The sequence below is a fragment of the Phyllostomus discolor genome, chromosome 12 (assembly GCF_004126475.2).
Source record: "Phyllostomus discolor isolate MPI-MPIP mPhyDis1 chromosome 12, mPhyDis1.pri.v3, whole genome shotgun sequence".
Taxonomy (NCBI): domain Eukaryota; kingdom Metazoa; phylum Chordata; class Mammalia; order Chiroptera; family Phyllostomidae; genus Phyllostomus; species Phyllostomus discolor.
In genome coordinates this window covers 30,081,530-30,102,190 of record NC_040914.2, presented here as the reverse complement: position 1 = coordinate 30,102,190, position 20,661 = coordinate 30,081,530, and the positions used below count along the sequence as shown (strand labels likewise).

At 44.6% G+C, this 20,661-nt stretch overlaps 2 protein-coding genes and 1 pseudogene across 4 annotated transcripts in view; 2 read left to right on the top strand and 1 right to left on the bottom strand.

The window, feature by feature from the left end:
• Nucleotides 1–20,661, top strand: part of LOC114511072 (zinc finger protein 530-like) — a 568,693-nt gene that overhangs the window by 122,319 nt on the left and 425,713 nt on the right. The gene's annotated exons all lie outside the window — the stretch shown is intronic.
• Nucleotides 1–20,661, top strand: part of LOC114511040 (zinc finger protein 883-like) — a 174,926-nt gene that overhangs the window by 24,862 nt on the left and 129,403 nt on the right. The window lies entirely within an intron of this gene.
• LOC114510814 lies at nucleotides 304–18,636 on the bottom strand (annotated as a pseudogene).

Genomic DNA, 20,661 nt, shown 5'->3' with positions numbered 1-20,661 from the left:
CCTGACCCAGAATCAAATTTGCATCCCTTTGGTTACTGAATGATGCTCCTCTCACTGATCTGCACTGACCAAGCCTCTCTCCCTCTTTTCCTCCCTCCCTTTCCCTTCACTCTAGAAGTAAATAAGCAAATAAATAATTAATAATTTTTAACGCATTTATCAGTTTCGGAATCAGACCATTTTATTTGGCATTCAACAGCAGGGGTATACCAACAAAGTATTTTAATATGACATTAAAATACTTTCATGGAGTGCTTAACACTTTCCACAGAAGAGGAACTAAAATTCTCACAAATATGCCCCTCAAGTTTCTTGCCCATTCACATGATATTTGTCTAAAACATGTCTTCTTCGTAGCAGCCTGGCCCTGCCACCACTGTGCTTGGCTGAGTTCACAGATCTGTTGTAACATGTAGCTTCCCTGGCTCCTGTCCTGCTAAGCTTTGTTTCTAGGCAGTTCTTACAACCTGTGCCATGGCCTTCCCTGCTGCTGCTGGAGCCACCACAGCCTCCTTGGATTCCTGGATTGGCCAAATGTTGGCCTCCATCAGCAGAGGAGCAAGAGCTTCTGCCTCTAAAGATTCCTCCTTTCATGGGTCCAAAATTTGAAGATCAGTTGTTGTAATTGCCAAAAATCATTGTACCTTCTACCACCTCCAAACTCCCTTCCATCATCACCAAATCCATTATAGCCATCCCCACTGGCACCATATTCACCACTGCCACCACAGCAGCCACTGAAGCTACCTTGACCACTAAAGTTTCCTTCATGACCAATGTTGTCATCTGTACCAAAACTACCCACATGACCACCTCTGAAGGTTCCAGATGCACTTCTCCATCTAGGGCTACAGAAAGCACTAGCCATCTCTTGCTTAGATAGGACTTGTATCAGTTCACAATTGTGGCAATTCACAATATGGAACTTCTAAATGTCAACCTTGTTTACACAGGCATGGTCATCAAAGGTTACAAAAACAGATCCTCTCTTTTGGCCACACCCTGGGTCAGCCACAACTTCAACCACTTCAATTTTTCCACGTTCTTCAAAAGTAATCTGTTAGGTGAAGTTTTTCAGTGTCTTCTTTTACACTATTGACAAATGTCTTCACAATTTTGGGGCCACTAAGTGTGCAAATCATTTTTTAAAAGGGTTTCACTTATTTATTTTTGGAGAGACAGTCAGGTATGGAGAGAGGGAGACAAACATGGATCTGTTTCCCCTAACATGCCCTTAACTGGAGACCTGGCCCATAGCCAGATGTGTCCTGACAGGAACCAAACCAGCAACATTTTTTAAACATCTTTCGTATAAACACTTTTTTTTTGCAGTTTTTTTTTAAAGATTTTATTCACCTATTTTTTAAGAGTGAGAGAGAGGAACGGAGGGAGAAAGAAAGGGAAAGAAATATCAATGTGTGCTTACCTCGCACGTGACTCCCACTGGGGGCCTGACCTACAATGCAGGCATGTGCCCTAACTGGGAATGAACTGGTGACCCTTTGGTTCACAGCCTGTACTCAATCCACTGAGCTACACCAGACATGCCAGTCTTTTTTTTTTTTTTAAGATTATTTATTTATTTACCTCTAGAGAGAGGGAAAGGGAGGGAGAAAGAGAAGGAGAGAAACATCAATATGTGCTTGCTTCTTGCATGCCCCCAACTGGCGACCCAGCCCAAAACCTAGGCATATGCCCTAGCCTGGGAATCAAACCAGCAACCCCTTGCCTTCCAGTGCAGTGCTCAATCTACTGAGCAACAACAGCCCGGGCCAACCAGCAACATTTGGATTCCTAGGCCTCAGCTCAGTCCACTGAGTCACACCTAAGCTGCCTAGGGAATTTTGTCTTCACAAAGTCTCTTTGGTGCCACAACTCTTCTACCCACTTCATAAGGCCGTTAGTTTGTGGCTGCATCTACTTCCACAGTGGCATGTGTAACAAAATCCAACCCTCTGGAGCACTTTGGATTTGAATCTCTCATGACACAGTCTGTGGGTGTTCCCCATTGCTCAACATGGCTCCTAAGACCTTCATCATATGCTTCATACCTCAAACCTCCGATAAACAGCTTCTTCAGCTGTTTAGGCTCTTTAGGAGACTGGCTTAGATGTCATGACAACTGCAGGAGGGAGAATTCAGCAATGCTACTCAGCAGCAGCTACTGTACAAAGAGTCAGTACTGGTTTTTTAACTGTTGAAAACAATTATGTGATTTAAAATTTTATTTACCTTTTTTAGAGAGATTGGAAGGGAGGAAGAAGGGGAAGGAGGGGAACATCCACGTTTGAGAGAAACATCTATCGACTCTCTCACCCTTATACTGGGGACCTGGCCTGCAACCCAGTTGTACTCCTTGACTGGGAATCAAACTAGTGACCTTTCAGTTAGTAGCATGGTACTGGCCAAGGCCAAAAAGAATTGTATTTGCACATGAAATGTCTCACTGAATTTTCTGAGATAAGATGTATTTTTCATTTCCATGATATTTAGCATGTACCTGGAAATAGCAGGTATGTACAAATTTTGTACCAGAGTGGCTATGATATCATCATCCATGAAGGTTTATAAAGTAGGCATGTGAATGTGAGAAAGACATTTTGAATTGTTGTATTTCTACACCTTGAAGGCAAATGATCATTATTTCACTTATCAATGCAGTGACATTTTTTGCATGGGGACTGTTAAAGAGTTATGGAGCCATGACTGGTGTGGCTCAGTGGATTGAGTGCTGGCTTGCAAACCAAAAGGTTGCTTGTTGGATTCCAAGTCAGGTCACAGGACTGCCTTGTGGACTAGGTCCCCAGTAAGGGGTATTTATGAGGCAAACACACATTGATGCTTGTCTCCCTCTCTCCTTCCTTTCCCTTCTCTCTAAAAATAAATAAAATAATGTTTTAAAAAATGAAATTAAGTTAAATTTCTAAAAAGAGTTATGGAGTAAGCAAACTATGGAAAGTTATGAATGTTGATGAACGGACATACAATGATCATTACTTAAATAGAAACATGAGAAAATGCTCTACAAAGCCCAAGAACAGATAAGTCCTAAAGGGTTGGACATTAAGGGAACTTTGTCCTGAGAATGACAGAACTAACTTCAGCTATGGTTCCGCTGGATTGTGGCCACCCTGAGTATCTTTTTTCTACAATGTGTGAGTCATTTTCATTCTAGAGAACTTGAAGAAAAATAGTGAGGTGGAAAGATATAGGAAGGTGTAAGCCGAGATTTAGAAGAGTAAACGAAAGCCATGACATCATGTTTCACTTGTTCAATAATTATTAAGTAATTACCTGACCTGTTTCAGAGGCTCACCTAGGTCTCAGGGAAGCTCTGCCTGATGTAGCTTGACTCCATGGCTAGGTTGCAGGGCAAATTGCAGAAATTACCTTCATCCAGTAAGGCTTATTGTCCTCCAACTCACTGTCAGGAGGTGCATGTCATAATTGTGCCTTTAGTCAAAGAATAGGGCAAACCTGACTCCAGATGAAAATGTCCCAGGAATATAAGGAGTGCGTGCAGCTCATTTTGGGGGCCAGATTGCCATCAAGGCCAACATACTGCTCTGGATGTTCACCAGCTTTCAGATGAGTGCATGGAAGATACTCTTGGAGCCCCACAGGGGCTTGTCTCTTTTCTGAGGATGACCTCAAGACTTTATCATAATATTCTAGGGCTTCACATCACTCGATGTCCTGTGGCTCTGACACTTTCTTTTTAAGATTTTATTTATTTATTTATTTTTAGAGAGGGAAGGGAGGGTGATAGAGAGAGAGAGAGAAACATCAATGTACCGTTGCTGGGGGTTATGGCCTGCAACCCAGCATGTGCCCTGGCTGGGAATCGAACCTGCGACACTTTGGGCTCTGACACTTTCAATACAGAAACTTCATTAACTGAGTCTCCTAAGTTTCTGAAGTCAATTTGTTTTTCTTCCTAGCTCCAGAGAATTTCAGAATCATGGTTTCTGTTTCGTTTGGTCCCTTTTTTGGACTATATCTAAGTTGTCTCTGGACTTCTGGTCAAGGTTGTGGTATGTGAAGACATGGCTCCCCTCTTTGCACAACCACATACATATTACAACTAAAATAGAGAACAACTAGCACTCAGAACCATCAGATAAGGAGTTGAATATAAGTCTGAGATAAGGGAATTAAAGAAACCTCATCCATCCAGACTGATAGAAGGGGCCCAGGTGAGGAATAGTCTTGTCCCTCACCCATGGGTGGTGGATAAAAATTTGGGAGGGATATCTGGGGAGCAAGGGGTCAGCCCCACACCCAGCCCCTCCCCCAGTGTTCCAGTGCCTGGAAGATAAGTCCCCATAACTTCTGTCTGCAAAAACAAGTGGGGATTTCATTGGTGGAAGAAACTCTGGAATCCCAAGCAGTTTCTTTTAAAGTCCCCCACACAGACTCACATACTCAGACTCAGTCCCTCTAGCTCCAGAACAGCATAGCAGCTTGAGAGACATTGTTGGTATACATGGAGAACCTCATGTGTCTGGCATCAAGGTGAGCAGAGGCCTTCATCCCTTTTCTAAATCTCCTACCCACACCCGAGACAGTAAGCTGGTGCTGTATCTGGAACCAACCACCTGGCTAACTGTTTGACCTGCCTTACAGATCCCTAGATACTCTGCCCCACCCTACTTATGGGCCCACCCAATCTGCTTTTCCATATGAATGAATGGTATTCGCTCCTGCTTTACAACTTCCTCAATTCTATCAAAAAAACACCTGGCTTCAGTGAGCCCCAGACCCAGCAGTTGCTGCAGCCTGCCTACATTCATAGCATGGTTTTGCATGGGAATCTACAAGACCAGAGCAAACAGCAGCCACCTCAGGATGCTTTCTAGATCAGGTAGGGCGGTTGAGGGCAAAGGACAGGTGGGAGCTGACCTCTGACTGTACCACCTGGGAATCCCAAGGGGCAGAGCAGCCAGTGGACACCTACAGACCACATCAGAGCACCACCACCCTGCCCCTGCAAAGTTGGTCCACCATAGATGGCAGAAATTGGTGGTCAATGGTGACAGGCAATCCTTGCTTCTGACTGGCCTGGGTAAATCCCTCCTATTGATCTGCCAACAGCAACCGAAGCTCAACTGCAAGAGAAGGGTGTACTCAGCCTATATGAAGGGCACCCCTCAAGTACCCAGCTTGGGTGATAGGAGAAGTTGTGCCCCTGGGCCCTATAGGACACTTACTACACTAGGCCACACTACCAAGAAACAGAGTCAAAGCAGCTTTGCCTAATACATAGAAGCAAACACAGGGTGGCTGCCAAAATGAGTAGACAACGAAACGTGGCCCAAAAAAGAACAGATCAAAGCTCAAGAAAAAGAGCAAAACAAAATGGAGATTAGCAATCAATCAGATACAGACTTCAAAACTCTGTTTATCTGTATTGCCAGGGTCCAGCCGCCTCGGCAAGTCTCAGGGTCCCCAAAGGAGGAACGGCTCAGGTGAAATGAGACAGACACCAGATGTGATGCCAGAGGACAGCCAGGCTCTCTAGACCTGACTGACTCACCGAGAAAAATCAATCTTTATTTTTATAGGGGAGGTTATACAATATTCAATGCATACTGTGATTATTAAAACAGAAACGGTTACCACAGAAATAATTTCTAAAAACACAGAAAGTTTTACAAATCAATCATGTTAAACAAAAAAATAACTGAAAAGTCCAGGAAGTCCCACAGATCAACCATATTACACAAAGGTTATTTTTGACTAAGAGGGACATTAATCAGATAGCCAACAAAGCTATATGAGCACAAACTTTCAAATGCTGATTATAATTAAATGTCTACTAAGTTTCTATAGATTGGTCTAAATCAAAGGGGTACAAGGAGTGATTTAAAAATTAGTTGCTATGGGACAACTGTAATAGCATAATCAATAAAATATATTTAAAAAAATAAAATAAAATAAAAATTAGTTGCTGTTTATACTAATTAGATTATCTGAATTAGATAAATGATTTTTTGCCTAGGTCTATTAACTACATATCTAGGGGAGACTATGTTATGTTTCCATGTACTGACATTATTATATTTTAATTAAAATTCCTTCCTTCTCTATCTACGTGGTCCCATCAATAACCACTCCTGCCCAGGGCATGGGAAAGGCAGTGGTTCTAATAAATCCTGAGCTTTTGAATGGTAACTCCTTAAACATTCCTAGCAATGGCCTCCTCCAGCGTTCTGGCAGCTAGTCTGCCCATAGTTTAAATCTATCCTTAACTTTCCAGGTGGGGGGAGTGGGCAGCATTAGGGTTATTAGGGGCTTCTAGTTAGTGGTCAGCAAGTCATTTCACACAGAATCAGAGGCATCGTGCAAGGTTTTTTGTTATAAAACACAGGTGTCCAAAAATCTCACTGCCTGATGCTAATAGGGACAGGCATACAGGAAGAGATAGACAGGAGACCTGGCCACAGCCACCTCTGCTGTGCAGATGCGTCTCACCTGACCCAACTGTGGCAAAGGTCAGCTGTTGGTCGGCTCCCGACAATGTGGCTCTTTCTGTGGCCACCCGGGCCCCTCTCCCACATTCAGGCCTTGGGATGAAAGCACAGTTTCAAGGTTTTCTTTTCCAGATAGTGGAAGTGTTACATAAAATTTCAAGGACTTCCCTTCTTTCTTGCCAACATAGTGTCTCTTGTCATGTTGGAACACCTGGCAATACCATCAGACCAGACTCAGGACTGCTGAGTTAGTGTGTGGGACTTGTCTCCTTCCTCCTTCCTGCCTGGGTTTACTATTTATTCTACCTAATTGGTAAAAGGTGTTTCCTGGCAACCAGGGTGATAAATGCTGGCCAGTGACAGTATTGCAGTCTCAGAGTTCTTCCTATGCTGTCTCCTGCTTCAGATTGAGTGCCAGCCTGGGAACTGGAAGGTCATATGTTCAATTCCCAGTCAGGGCACATGCCTAGGTTGTGGGCCCGGTCCCCAGTTTGGGGCAGCAAGAGGCAACTTCCCACACTGTTGTCTCTTTCCTTCTCTTTCTCCAGCCCTTACCCTCTCTTTAAAAAGAAATAAATAAAATCTTTCCAAAAAGGTGGGGGTGGAAATGGAAATTTAATATGCAGGCAACAATATATTATATCATTCAGTTGCTATTACATCCCATAATCCACAATGAAGAATGCAGATCACCTCACAAAAGAGGAATGTGAAGGTCAAGGAGAAAAAAATAAAATGCCAAAGGTGAAAGATAAAGAGAGAGTCTTAAAAGCAGCCTAAGAAAAGAAGTTAGTTATCTACCGGAGAATTCTCATAAGACTATCAGCTGTCAATTTCTGAAAAGAAACTTTGCAGGCTAGAAGGGATTGGCAAGAAATATTGAAAGTCATGAGAAGCAGGGACCTACACTGTAGCAGACTCCCGCTCATGGGGTCCACAGCGCTGTAGCTGAAACAAAAGAAATTCACAAGGACTACCGGATCCTGTGGAAGAAAAGGGCAAGAGGCTTCTCTCTCAAGTGGAGCAAAAACCTCAGCCCTTGCTCCAGTGAGCTTTTATTGTCTTACTGGGCACATTACAAGAAGGTCCTCATTAACTATGCACAAGCTCACTTTAGGTGGTTACCTTATACAGAAAACAAAGGAGAGGATTTCAGTAATCATATCGCAGAAGAAGGATACTTGCAAATGAAAAGGCAAAAGTGGTTGAACCGGTTACACTGGTCCTTGGAAGGGTTAGCAAGGTTTTTAGGAAGTTTCTTTGCAGTAAATGTTTGCCACTGGGGGCTGGGCCCATGCCACACAGAATGGTCTACTACACTAGGCCAAGATTGCTTTACCCAGCAAAGATATCATTAGAATCCAAAGGCAGATAAAGAGTTACCCAGACAAGAAAATACTAAAGGAATTCATCATGACTAAATCATTATTATGTGGAACATTAAAGAGACTTATTCAAGAAAAAAAAAGAATATCAAAACTATGAACAATAAAATGACAAACAAGACAATCTATCAACCATTGAATGTAGCCTTTCTGGTGGTGAGGAGCTCCCCAAGTCAACATGCCTCTCACTAAGCACCTCATTTATCCTTCTCCAGAAGAAGAGAAGAGGAAACACAAGAAGTGCCTGGTGCAGAGCCCTAGTTCCTACTGTAACCAGAAAAGACACCGACGTTCGGGCTGCCTGTCACTACCAAATCTAATAAGCAATGACAGTGATTGAATCTTTTATAGGCGCTTTATTCAGATGGCCGGCAATCTGAGAAGATGGCGGGTTCATAGCCTAACAAACCATCTTGCTCTTTCTTTCCCAGGCAGATCTTTTATAAGGGGGTTGGGGGAGGGCAAACAAGGTGTCATGGAAAGCCTTTGAAATTCAACAGTTGCCTCCAAGGGGGAAGGGTAGCCTCTTGCTTCTTCCTGGTACAGACTTCTCCAAGAGGTCATCTGCTTATTCTTAGGCTCTAAGATAGGCCTTATCTGTAATTACTGAAACAAAAATTTAACATACACATTACTTGCTAGATTTTTGACTATTTACCTTAAGCTAAATTTTCCCAAGTCTTAAGCCCCTATTACTACTTCATGGATGTGAAATGCCCTGGATGCTATACAATCACCATCTTTAGCCATGCACAAATGGTAGTTTTGGGTGTTGTCTCCTCCATTGCCCTCTCTCAGCCTACAGGAGAAAAAACAAGATTTACAGAAGGATGTTCCTTCAGAAGGACACATCACTAAAGTACCTGAGTCAAGATGAGTGGGGCACCATGCCAAAAACATATTTTGGATAGAAATGAACTAACAAACAAACAATTAAATCTAAAAAAACAAACTAAGGAACAAGAACAGAGACACAGTCACAGATATGGAGAGCATTTTGACAGTTGCCATGTGGGAGAGGTGGTGAGGGGGAATGGCTAAAGAGGTGATGGGGTTAAGAAGTACACATAGGTAGTTACAGAATAGCCCTGGGGATGTAAAGTACAGTATAGGAAATGAAGTAGCCAAAGAACTTATATGCATGACCCATGGACATGAACAATGGTTGGGGGACTGCCTACGGGAGTTGGGGTACCTGGGTGGAAGAGGACAAAAGGGAAAAAATTAGAAAAAGGGTAATAGCATAATCAATAAAAAATATTTTTAAAAGGGAAGAAATTAAGGTCTACGAAGAAAAATAACTTGTCTCTGGAATTTTTTTTACAGGCATGTGCATTCACCCTATCCTTGGTGCTTTTAGGCAGCACCTACAGGTTCAACTACTATGTTTTTAGGATCTTTGTCTGTGCTGAGGCTCTCGTGTGAAAATTTCATCTAAATTAGTTGGTAGGCTGTCTTCTGTGTGTCCACTGTGTCCACTATCTAGGTACAGTTTCATCCCCTTCATGGACATAAGCTTGCTGACTTCACCACCAGACTGAGAGGGGTACTGATGCATGTCCTGGTAGGTGGCATACATCCAGTCTGGAGCCTTCATTAGGAGAGATCTCCTTAGTTGAATGGCAGGTAGGGTGTATTAGGAACGTGCTTAACATTTACAAAGGGACTGTAAGTAACCGGAGGGAATGACATCTTGGGTAAAGGGTATCTTAAACTTTGAAATGTTTTAAAACCTGCAGTGACGTTGGCAGTCCAGATTTGAAAGATGATTTGAGACTGCTACCTTGACAACTAGTGCAATCTTTACAGGAACATTCTGTGCCGAATTCCTTTAAGGGCATGTCTTTGACGTCTTCAACATGTACTTCATTGTTTGAAAAAAGAATGTGTAATTTAAGTTAGAGGCATCAGCAGATCGAATCAGCAAGGAATCTAGTCACACTGCTGCCCAGGCAGAGCTGTGCTTCTGCACTAGGCACAAATGCACTTAAGTGTTAGTGTGTTATGTATTACGTTTAATTTGCATTGTGGGTCCTACTGATGCAGGATAGAGACCATTAGGGACTGGAGCAAAGTTCCTAACCACATTCCACCTGAAGGAGACACAAGTTCCATGGCCTGAATGAAAGGCCTAGCAGGCATTTTAAATACTTTCTTGCCCAAGAAATGATGTCCACTGGGACAGCTATAGAGTAGAGTTAGTATTCTGAGGGTATTCTTTGAGCGAAATACAGGACCCCAACCTTGGAGTGTACAACCTACATTACCCAGAAGGCAGGCGTGGAACATCACAAAGCTGAGGCAATAAAAACTCAGAAAATGCATTTTCCCTGGGGCCATGCTGTAGGGTGGGACTTCCCTCGGTTTCCTGGCCAGTATTTTCTCTTTTCTGTCTTATTACCTGGTTGGGGTATAGTGGTCACAGGACGGAAAGGAGAAGGCCCCAGTGTGCTGCTCCCCACAGAAGGAGTGAGGCCAAGTACGCTGCCCCGGTGTCCAGCATCAGGGTTGTTAGGACAGTAACCCCAATCCCAGGAACAGCCTCCTTGCCCACTGCACCCGCCCCTCTCCTGCCACAGAGTCAGATGGTGGTGACTGTGGTGAGGGGCCCAGCTGAGGTTAGTGCATGGGCCCTGGGCCCTCCACCCTCAGCCCACTGAACCCTGTAGCCCAGGCCCACGGTGTGACCAGTGGGTGAGGGTGACCAGCCTAGATGCCCTCTTTGAAATACATGAAGGGGTTGTTGACCCGCATAAACCCACACGCCTGGCCTCTGCCTTGAAAGAGTCTGAGGGGGAGTCACATCCTGACTGGGAGGCAGAGGTGTTGCACCTTCATTTTCATGGTACTGGGAGCCCAGGATGGTTGTGAACCGAGGGATACACAGGCTGTGTCATAGTTTTCAAAGCTATTTAGATCCTTCTGAGATAGAAAGCCGACTGAAGTGTGGTGATGAAAACATTGAAATACAGGAACAGGAGTCCTTATCCAAGGTCTCAGGGTTGATAAGAGGGTGCACTGAGGAGAAACTTGGCCGGAGGTCACGTACTCCAGGGATAGGTTGATACAGCTGAGACCTGCTTACCAGGAGCTGAGGGTGGTTGCTTGCTTCTTCCCACAGGTTCTAAAGTTGAAAATCATTATCAAACTAGACAAGGAAGGACAGGATGTCCCAGTCCCTACCTGGTGGTAACATTACTGTATAGTGTGTAAAGACTCTTCTCTTGGTAATATTCCAGCTTTCAAGTGAGGAGACCAGGGGGATACCCCATTTCTGAGTGTAGGTCACAAGTAATATCAAGATGCTCCCATTTGTGGTGTCAATGTAAGAAACATTCAAACAGTAGAGACTTTTGAAAATGTTTATGTGAGCCAAACTGAGGATGAATTCCAGGAAACAAACTCTCAGTGCAGTGCAAAACTGCTTTAGAAAATGGCAGTTTTACCACTTATTTTATACTTGAGAATCAAAAGGGAAGATGTGTAAGTTGGGAACTTGAAATCCATTGGTGATGGGTCACGGAGTTGGGAGAAAACAAAGCACGAAGATACCTGATATTAAATAAAAGGTAAAGATGAGTGGACACAGAATTCTTTTACATTACTGGGTATAACATTGTTAATATTTAATTAATTAACACAGTGATAACATGGAGCAGTACCTTGGTCTCTGCTGTCATGCAGAGTTTGTGCCCTGAGGAGTAAGAAAAAAGGAAATTATCCTGATATTCCAAAGGTGTGTTAACAAAGGTGCATAATACAAAGATGGGCTCCTTTAAAATTAAAATTGATTTTCCTCAGGGAAGATAGAGGCCCTAGGACATGACTACTTGCCAAGACTTGCTTTTAGTTAGGAACTTTTAATTTGAGACTATAAACAGGGGTACTTTCAGTCTCTTAGTTTGTAAGGCCATCTGGGAGGACTCCCCTAAGCTAGTTTAGTATGTGAACCCTACCCATTTTGGGGGGGAGGGGATCCACTGGCAGCCAGTGTAAGCAGTTAAGGCAGGATATGTGGGAGGGGACACCAGCACCTGCTTGGAGAGGCCACAGAGTTGAGAGTGCATCCCTCAGGTCTCTTTCCTTATGGTAAAAATAAGGCACAAGGGATTCAAAAATCAGACTTCAAAGTGGTAAAATGGCCACTTTGGGTATGTATGAGGGAGATAATGGGGCATTTGCGTAAGAAACAGGAGTTAGTGTCTCCTGGGTTTAACAGGCTACATCTGGCTGCCTAGTAGAAAACAGATTATGGGGGTTAATGGAGAAGGCAGGGAGCTTTGAACCAGGAGAGTTCTATGATCCAGAGGAGAGCTAATGGACCCGAGTTGGGCCTCAGATGAGGGAGAAAAGGTTGAATTCTTGGTCCATCTTTTTTTTTCATTGAATTTTTTCCCCTTACCATTTATCTCCCTCATACCTCCTTCCACTTCCATCCACTCCCCTCCTCTTTACATTTTTTAAGAAGGGCAAGCATAGTTTCAGATTTTCAGTTGCAGGAAGAAATGAAAGGGTTCAAAACCACCCCAGCATTTTTGGTCCTAGCAGCTGAAGCAGTGGAGGCTCCAGCAGCTGGGCTGGGGAGGAAGATGGTAGATTAATTCTCTTTAGAAATGTCAGAAGGTTCTTTTGGTACACGCTTTCACATGTCACAAAGAGAAGTAAGCAGAAACTGAAATGGTCAGGCCAATTCCCAGCCCGCCAGAGTGCTCATGACCTAGTCAAGCCAGTTTTCCAACCGACTGGACTGCTCATGACTCACTTATCTCAACTCAACTGATAGCCTGGGGCTCCATCGAAACTCTCCCAACACGCACAATAGATATCTGGTGCCGGGCAAAATGGCCGGTGGTCACACTGACCCTGCTGTACCTGGGAATAGCCTGGCCCTGCACCTAACCTATTGTCTCTACTCTCATGCTGGAACCCTGAGGAACCCGCCTGGAAGAATAAGAGATGAACCCCTCCCCTTATCAGCTCACAAACCCTGCGCTTTTTCTTTTAGAAACCCCACTCTTGCCTTCCCCAGGGCTGAAGTCAACCCTGACTCAGCTGGCCTCTCAGTGCAGCATCAAATAAAGGCACTCGGATCAGTTCATCTGGTTCCTCCCACCTCTATGTCTTGTACATTTCTAACAGAAAAATCTTGTGAGCAGCTAACACATGTGTCTGGAAATCTATGGAAGGGTCGAGAAAGGAGTCATGCAAAAGTGGTGCCCCTTTTATGCAGGAGGGTGAAAGGGGCAGAGCTGAGGCAGTGCACCTGGGTGTGAAGCCGAGAAGCAGGGAGAGATCACGCAGTGTGTGCACAGCTGGAGGAAGTGTGAGCTGATGGGCCTGGGTTCTTGGTGTTTGGATTTAAGCGTGAAGCCCAAGCCCATACACGGCTGTGTTTTGGAGGCATGATCTGGGAGACTCAGTGCAATTGTTTAGCAGGAAGAATTGGGCCCTGCAGGCAGGGCCCTGAGTTTAGATGACATTTATCTGCCTCACTTCCTCTTCTCTCTGCCTTTGCTAAAGGCAATGTGAGTAATTAATGAGACTGTGATGAGACAGCAGGCAGCTCTGGCACCAAGTGCTGCTATCTTCTCTGAACAGGGGGCCCTGTAAGGGGTTGGGCATGGGGAAGAGTAGGATACAGGGTGTCAGACAGACTATTCCAAATTCATTTGTATTAATTCCGACAGGTTGTTGTGACCTTTGAGGATGTTGCTGTGTATTTTTCCAGGAAAGAATGGCTCCTCTTTGATGAGGTTCAGAGACGCCTGTATCTCCATGTGATGCTGGAGAACTATGCTCTTATATCTGGGTAAGACACCAACTCTCCCTGCACACTCTTCTTTGCCTTGCCTGTACACCCCTTCCTCAGGGTGGCAGTTTGCTTCTTTTATCCTAAGCTTTAAGGGTCCTCACTAGACTTGTTCCCAGGGAAGAAGGAAAGCAGCAGCTGGTCTCAGGTTTGCCCCTGATCATGTCTGCAAGGATCCATTTTCATTTGTTTCATGCCCCCAATTTTAATAAACTAACTCACAGCTTCAAAAACAGTCCTCCGTTTCACCTGTGACCTGGACTAGGCTTTGCATTTCCCCTGTGCCCTTCATTCCTCAGGGGTTGCTCTATGCTCCTATGTGGCTTGTGAAGCACTAGTGCTCCCCCAGTATTCTGGGTGGATCCTGGACTGGCAGGGCTGGTTTGCTTGCATTGCCCCCTATTCTCCCTGCTGCCCCCATACCTGCTGTACAGAACCCTCATAGGGAAGGATTGACCTCAGTAGTATTGCCAGAAGCCTAACAGAGTGCACATTGACGAGTGAGAAAAAGCATCTTTTATAGTCTCCAGCATTTCTACAACTATTTATATTTTTTGTCCTTACTGCAAAATGTTTTTTGATTGTTAAAGAAAGAAGGGAGGGAGAAGGAGAAATATCATTGTGAAATAGAAGCATCAATTGGTTTTATCCCATATGTGTCTATAACAGGGACTCAAACCCATAATCTAGGTTTGCATCCTGACCAGGAATGAAAATTGCAGCCTTCTGGGCCATGGGACAATGCCCTGAGTGCACCATTTGGCCAGGGCTGAATAAAATACTATGCGTATATTTATCAGCTCTGTTTTCTCAGTAGTGTTTTCAAACTTCAATAATACCTTACTGCTTTTGAAATAGATGATCTACATATTGCAAGGAGAATATTCAAGTTGTCTAGTTGTGTTGCATTGTGTTTTCCACTTTCAGATCTCATATTATTTGCCTTTTTACTTAGGTGCTCTGTGTTTGGGTGTGTAGTAATTACAATTGTTATCCTCCTGCTCTCTATGGTATTATTTGCATAGGATGTTTTTTATGATGAGAATGTACCTGCACAGAAGATGCTACATGACCCTTGCTTCATTATACTAGCATTATAATACATTAACATTGTGGGACCTCCTTCCCCAGTGGTCAATCAAGAAAGATCATGGGAGACCACAAGCGCAGTAACTTTAAAGTAATGTAACTACTTGTACATGTGCAATAAAAGCCCACCAAAACTATCCAGGATGCCCATTAGGATACACCCTTAGAAACTGGGACAAGTTTGACCTTGAGTGTCTCAAGATAAAGACACTGATTTTCTTGTGTAACACAGCTTGGCCTCAGTATAAGTTGGGAGAGAGGGAGACATGGCCTGAAAATGGGAGTAGCAATTACACCACCATACTCCAGTTACATCTATTCTGTCGGAGGCTAGGGAGGTGGTCGGAGCTTCCCTATGTACAAGGCTTTTTTTGTGTTATCTCACACTCCATCTCTTTGTTCTGGGTCAAAGGAAACATCTACTTGAGGGTTTACCGATGACATTCTAGATGACCTGCTTTTAAGTTCCACCCCTGTCTCTCAGGGGAAAGAAGAGGAGGTTAGTACATCTGTTTCTCTGGGAGAATCTAATAGGCCTCAGAGCCCTAAGACCTCAACCCCTGAGTTGACAACTACAACTTCTCCTCCACCCTACTCACCAATATACCCAAAGTTACCAAAGAAGGAGAAACCCAGTCCAGCGGGGCATACTAGGAGTGGAGCCTCATATCTCCCTGCCCCTTCTGGCCTCCTACCCCTGAGAGAAGTAGCAGGTGCAGAAGGCCCCCTACTTGAATACACACACCTTTCTCAATAGCTTACCTATAGTAGTGCAAGGAAAGGCTAGGAAACTTTTCTGAGCATCCCTCATGCTGCATTAATAACTTCCATATATTAACTTTTGCTTTTGATATGGCTTGGAAGGACCTTTATATAGTTCTGACGACATGTTGCTCTCCAGAAGACAAGCAATTAATTTGGGAAGGGGCCCACAAACATGCAGATCAATTACATACTGAAGACCCTAGTAATGCGAGGCCTGCAGTGGATGCTGTCCCAGATCATGAGCCCAGTTGGGACTATAATACACCAGGAAGGAACAGAAGTAAATCTGTCATGATGCAGTGCTTATCGGATGGAATGAGGGCCTGTATCAAAAAGCCAGTGAATTATGATAAGGTTAAGGAAATAACACAAGGAAAGGAAGAGAATCCTGCACTCTTCCATAACAGACTGGTAGAGGCCTTTCAGAAATACACTAACATAGACCCATCTTCTCTAGAGGAGCAAGTGTTAATAGGAAAAACTTTATCACCCGGTCAGCCCCTGATATCTGTAAAAAGCTTCAGAAATTACAAATGGGGCCCCAAACCCCTTTGGCACAACTGATGGATGTTGCCTTTTCTGTCTTCATCAGCTGAGACTTAGAGGAAAGACAGGCCAAGCTGATAGGGGGCTTAAGACTTAGAAAATTTTAGCTTAAGGTAAATAGCCATAAATCTAACAAGTAATGTGTATGTTAAGTTTTTGTTTCAGAAACTACAGATAAGGCCCTTTTGGCGCCTGAGAAAAAGTGGCTGGCCTCCTGGGGTGCTGGCTAGAGATTACCTCCTGGAGACTTGTGTGTTGGGAACAGCAGGTGACTACCCCTCCCCCTTGGAGATAGCTATTGCCTAGGATAGAAGTGCTGCAGCTGTGAACTTCAAAGACTCTCACTAATTCCTGTTTGCCCTCCCCCAACCCCCTTATAAAAGATCTGGCTGGGAAAGAAAGGGGAAGATGGTTTGTTAGTGTATGAACCCGCCATCTTCTCAGATCACTGGCCATCTGAATAAAGTGCGTATAAAAGATTCAATCACTGTCATTGTTTATTGGATTTGGTAGTGACAGGCAGCCTGAACGCTGGTGTCTTTTCCAGTTACAAAGCTACTTGCACTAGCTCTTAGCAACAACCATGGCCATGGACAGCCACCTCAAGGTAACCTGGGAAAGTCACAAAAGCATGGAGGACACAAGGATCAAGTGTGTTTTAGGTGCAAATGCCCTGGACACTGGGCAAAGGAATGTAGTAGGCCACTACCAGGGCCATGTCCCAAGTGCAGAGGAACAAACCCTGATACCTGCCACTGGAAGGCAGACTGTGCCCACTCCCAGAGCAGAAAGGGATCATGTCCTACGGCCACAGCAGCGCTTCAGGACTGAGGGTGCCTGTGGAGCAGGGTGGCCCCAGCCTACACCAGCATGTCAATCTCTACTGAAGAACCCTGGGTGACTCTTGACATGGCAGGTAAGAAAATTAATTTTCTTGTTGATACTGGGGCCACTTTGTCCTCAGTTCATGTACTGGGCCTCTTTCCTCTAACTCAAGTGGTATTATAGGGGTTGAAGGATAATCTAGGACTTGTTTTTACTTGTACCCCTATCGCTTGTTAGTTTGAAAGCCAAATTTTAAAGCATTCTTTCCTAATTATTCCACAATGCCCCATACCATTGCTAGGACAAGGCCTGTTAGCCAGATTAGGAGGTACCAGAAAAGATCCTTATAATTATGCTAGCCTGTGAAGACAAGAAGGAAAATAATATCCCGGAGCAGATTTTACAAGGAGTAGATACCCTAGTTTGGGACTCTGTAGTTCCTGGCAGGGCCAGCACAGCCCAACCAGTCCAAATCTACCTAAAGCCTGGGGTAGCTTATCCCCACAAGAAATAATATCCTATCAATCAGGGGGCCCTAGAGGGTCTGCAGCCCATCATAGAGAAGTTTATTACACACAGGCTGCCGGTACCCTGTCAATCATGTAATTGCATGTCTTTGATGTCAACATATACTCCATTGTATGGGAAAAAAATGTGAATGTAAGTTAGAGGCATCCGATCACATCAATGAGGAATCCAGTCACAATGTGGCCCAGGCTGAGCTATGACTTCTGGCTACATTAGGTACACATGTACTTAAGTATTAGTGTGTTATTTATTACATTTAATGTACATTGTGCGTCCTACTGATACAGAATACACAGTATTAAGGACTAGAGCAACGTCCGCCAACCACATTCGGCCTGGGAGGGAGGCACGTCCCACATGGCCTGAAACAAAGGTCCGGCAGGCATAGCAGACACAAACTCGCCCAAGAAATAATAAGGTCCACCCGGGCGGCTGTAGGGCAGATTGTGTTTTCTCACGGTATCATTTAGGTCTAAACCACCAAATCTACTCCTGGAGTCTGATGGGGAAATCCAGGACCCCAGCCTTGGACCGTACAACTTACGTTACCTAGGAGGTAGGCGTGGAATATCACAGAGCTGCGTCCAGACTCAGAAAAGGTTATTTCCCTGCGGGCCACACTCGGGGGCGGGACTTCCTCCTCGCAGTTTCTACTTTGCTGGGTCAGGCGCTGGTAGTCACAAGATCGGTCGGAGAAGGCGCCAGTGGGCTGCTCCGTGCAGAAGCTGTGAGGCCAAGTGTGCTACCTGGGTGTCCAGTGTCAGGATTGGGGCCGTAACCCCAACACCAAGGATACCCTCCTCGCCCGCCGCTCCCAAACACCCTCGGGCCACAGAGTCCGAAGGCAATGGCGGAGACCGAGCCGAGACGCCCGGCTGAGGTGAGTAAGTGTCCCGGGGCCTTCCTCCGCCTTCAGCCCACCGACCCAGGTACCCGGGTGCGGGGCGCCCGTCAGGTCTTACAGCTCCGGCCCTGGCGTCTGGAACCTTAGGCGCTCGTGGGTAACACACGGATACCGGTTGGTGTGGGTGACCAGCCAAGGTGCCGCCTTCTAAACACGTGCCGGTGTCGTTGACCCCGAAAGGCTGGCACACGTGGCCTTGGCCTTACATCTGCTTTAAACAGTCCGAGTCGGAGGGGGTCTCACCTTCTTTCTGAGGGTCGGTCCGGGGAGTTCTGGATGGACGTGAACTGAAAGAGACGCAGGTTGTGTCATGGTTTTGAAAGCCTTTCAGATCCTTCTGAGAGAAAATCGGCAGGAGTGTGGTGATGAGGACATTGAGGCACAGGAAGAAGGGCTCTTGTTAAAGGTCATGGAGCTGGTAAGGGGCCGCTCTGAGGAGACACTTGGCCGGAGTTCACCTTACTCAGGGCTGGGTTGGAACAGCTAAGACCTGCTTACCAGGAGCTGAGGGTGGTTGATTGCTTCTTCCCACAGGTTCTGAAGTTGAAAATAATTATCAAACTAGACAAAGAAGGACAGGATCCTTCCGATCCCTACCTGGTGATAACATTACCATATAGTGTGTAAAGACTCTTCCCTTGGTAATTTTTCAGCTTTAAATAAGACCCTGGTGATATCCCAATCCTGAGTTCAGGTCTCAGGAAATATTAAGGTGCTCGGTGTCAGAAATATTCAAACTGTAGAGACGTTTTAACATGTTTATTTGTGCCAAAGTGAGTACGGTTTCAGGACACAAAATCTCTGTAGAGAGTGAAAATACTTCAGAATACTTTTTACCACTTACTTTATTTTATTATTTTTTTTACCACTTATTTTATACATCGGAATCAAAAGGAAGATGTATAAATTGGGAACTTGAAATCCACTGGTGATGGGTCATGGAGGTGGGAGAAAGCAAAGCAGGAAAATCCCTGATATTAAATAAAAATTAAAGATGAATGGGCACAAAATTGTTTTATATTACTGTGTATAACGTTGTTATTACTTAATGAATTAACATAATAATAACAGAGTAGTTTCTTGGTCTCTGCCCTCATGTAGTGTTTGTGCCCTGAGAAAAAAGGAAATTATCCTAACATTCCAAAGGTATGTTAACAAATGTGCTAAATACAAAGTTGGGCTCAGGTAAGATAAAAATTGACTTTCCTGCCCTGGCTGGTGTGGCTCAGTGGGCTGAGCACCAGCCTGTGAACCAAAAGGTCTGTGGTTCAATTCCCAGTCAGGGCACATGACTGTGTTGTGGGCCCGGCCCCTAGTTGGGGGTGCACAAGTGGCTACCACACATTGATGTGAATTCATCTCCCTCGCTTTCTCCCTCCTTTCCCTCTCTCTAAAAATAAATAAATAAAATCTTTTTAAAAATTGACTTTCCTCAGGGAAGATACAGACCTAGGACATGACTACTTGCCATGACTCTCTTTTAGTTAGAAAGTTTTAATTTCAGACCACACATAGGGAGGGGTCTTTTCAGTCTCTCAGTTCCTAATGCTATCTCAGAGGACCTCCCCAACCCCACCGCAAACTGGTCAGGTTTAGTATGTGCTTTCATCCCTTTCTTTTATTTTTTGGTTCACAAAGCTAGCCAATGTAAGCATCGGTGGCTGGTCATCTGGGAAGGGACGACTGCACCTCCAAATGCTTGGAGATGCCACAGAGCTGGGAATAGATACCTCAGTCTCCTTTGTGGTAAAAACAAGGTGCAAGGGGGTGGAGAATCAGACTTGTAAAGTAGCCAATGATAATTTGGGCATCTATTAGGGAGATAATGGGATGTTTGCGTAAAACAAAGAACTTGGTCTCTCCTGGGTGTAACAGGCTCCATCTGGCTGCCCAGTGGGAAACAGGTTATGGGGGTTAATGGAAGAGGCCAGAAGCTCTGGATCCTGGACTTTTCTGATCCATAGGAGAGGTGATGGCACCAAGTTGGGCCTCAGGTAGGAGAAAAGGTTGGATTCTTGGTCCATCTTTTATTATTTTATTGATTTTTATTTTTTGCCATTACCTCTTATCTTCCTCATACCTTCTTCCACCTCCATCCACCCTCTTCCACTTTATTTTTTTTAAGAAGGGCAAGGATAGTTTCAGATTTTGCAGTTGCAGGAAGAAGGAAAGGTTTCAAAACCACCCCAATGTTTTTGGTCTCAGCAGCTAAAGCAGTAGAGGTTCCATCAACTGGGCTGGAGATGACGGAGGTAGATTAATTCCGTTTGAGAATATCAAGTGGTTCTTTTTCACGTTTTATCAGTTACAAAGACCATGTGGCAACATCTTGTGAGC